We start from the raw sequence: 2,560 nt of genomic DNA, 5'->3' as shown, positions 1-2,560 counted from the left end.
TCACTTTGTAGACCAGGCTGGCCTCGAACTCAGAAATCCGCCTGCCTCTGCCTCCCAAGTGCTGGGATTAAAGGCGTGCGCCACCACGCCCGGCTGACAATGCCTTCTTAAATATGGTCAGAACACAGTCAACAAAGGAGAGGATAAGGAAGTCAGACTTTGTCAAATTAAAGGCATCGAAGAACAATATGAGATCACTGAAGAGACAATGGGGGTTGGGAGGGTGGTGGAAGGTGGCTCGGCAGTTAAGATCAACTGCTGCTCTTGCAGAGGATCCAGGTTCAATTCCCAGTATCTATTTAGCACTTCACAATTGTTCCAGGGGAAACCCACACTCTTCTGGCTTCCTCAAGCACTGGACGCCCTTGTGGTGCACAGACACACATGTAGGCAAAGCACTCTTACACATAAAATAACAATTTTTAAAACATGTAAAGGACTTGGTATTTCTCCAAAAAGACATAAACAGCAGGAAGAGAGGCTCCACACATTCTGCCTGGCTCAGTGAAACTCAGACCCCCACTGAGACACTCCCCTCATTTATACTCAGAGGGCTGTACTTAACAAAAGGAAAATAACCATTGTTGGCAAGGACGTGGAGAGACTTAAACCCTCATTTATTTAACATGGGTAAGAGTGTATATATGCCAGTGCTGTGAAAATCAATTTTTCAAAAAGTTAAACATGGGCTAACCAAAAATCTTAGCAAGTCCACTCTACTTTTGATATCTTTTTATCTTTTTAGTTTTCAAACGTTTTCATTGCATTGGTTTGTGTGTGTGTGTGTGTGTGTGTGTGTGTGTGTGTGTGTGTGGTCTCTCCTACCATGTAGGCTGCAGGGTTTAAATCTAGGTTGTCAGACATGGTGGCTGGTACCTTTACCCACCTCACCATCTTGCCAGCCCAATGTGTGTGTGTGTGTTTTGTTTTGGTTCATGTTGTTTTCTTTGATCCAGAGTCTCACATTATGCAGCCCTGGCTGTCCTGGAACACACAGAGATCTGCCAGCCTCTGCCTCTACAGTTCTGGGATTAAAGATGTGGGCTCTTACACTCAGTTTATCATTGTTTCTTTGATGAGACTTCTTGTACTCCAGCATATCGTTACCTAGGATGGTAGGAACACGATAATGGGTTGTATCAGAGTCCAGGCTGGCCCATGGAAGCAGGGCTAACGACTTCCCAGGGACCCTGAGGAATGGAAGCAAGGAGGCTCNTAGGCCAGCCAAGGCCTAGATGCTGACTGCTGCAGACTCACTTAGCTCTGGAGACACAGTCTATTCTGCAGGAGGAAGTGACGGGAGCTGATGGCATGGTCCAAAGTGGTGTGGGACCAGCTTTTGACATGATATCTGATCTGTGACTCACAGTGGCACTGGCAGATTATGTCCAGAACTTGGAATATCAGCTAGCTAAACTGGAGGCTTGGGGGACAACCTCTTCCGGGGTTAGTATGGGACAAACCGAGGCAAGCACACAGTTAATAAAATCAAGGCAGTAGAGGCCCTTAGAGAAAAGGCACATTTCCATCTTGTTCCTGAAAGAATCTTTAAACACCCAAACTCAAATCAAAGAGCACAGTATAATAACTTCCTGTGGGCAAGTTTATAATTAATCCTGGATTAATTGGCCTTAATGAAGTTGAATTAATTACCAGCTGTTTGTAAAGAACTTTGAACTACCTGAGTACAAAAATGGCATTTAAAAAGGCAGAAAGAAGCCGGCATCACATTAACATGAAGAATGAATCCGAGTAATCGCAGCTCTGCAGGCTGGATCCCGCCAGGGATGGTCTCAGGACTGTACTCAGCCTGGGCCACCATCCCGGGTCCAAGGAGGGGGCTGCAGAGAGGAGGCTGCCTTCCCAGTGGGAGGGTCACAGCGCATCCACCCCAGCCACAGCTTCAGTCCAGGTGACCATGCCAGGCCCAGATGTGTTTTCAGGGGATCCTGGGCTGTGTCCCCTAAGTGAGTGGGAGACACATAATGGATGATGGATGCAGCAAAAGAATAAACCCCAAAGTGTGTTAAGTGGCTGGGTATATATATAGCTCACTGGTAGAGCAATAAGGCCCCAGGTTTAATCCTCAACACCTCAAAAAAAATCATGCTAATGCAGTAGACTAGAGAAAAGGAGAGAAGAGAGAAGGGACAGGCAGGTCTGTTTGAAGTGTGTTGTCCAGGGCACTGCTCACTGAGGGATTGGCAGTTGAACTTGAAGGAAGTGAGGAGGACCATGGGAGATTCTGGGAGGACAATCCAGGATGTTCTCCCAGGCTCTATAGGTCTNGGGAATAGTCCTGCTCATAGAAAAGGGTAGGGGGTAAGGCTGTGGGGAACAGGAGCAGATTCAGGGGGCCTAGAACAGTAACTATAGCAAATTAAGACCCTCACCAGGTGCCAATACACACCTATCGGAAGAGCTACAATTAAAACAAAGCTGAGACCTTCAAGTGTTTGGCTGAAGTCCTGCAGCATTGCTGGGGGATGGGGGTGGGGGAAGGGGGAGCAGAACAGCTGCTTGGGAGACAGTCCAGCAGGTTGTTAAAAGTGAAATAGCC

Source organism: Mus caroli, chromosome 6 (genome assembly GCF_900094665.2).
Source record: "Mus caroli chromosome 6, CAROLI_EIJ_v1.1, whole genome shotgun sequence".
Lineage (NCBI taxonomy): Eukaryota > Metazoa > Chordata > Mammalia > Rodentia > Muridae > Mus > Mus caroli.
This window is presented reverse-complemented; position numbering follows the sequence as displayed.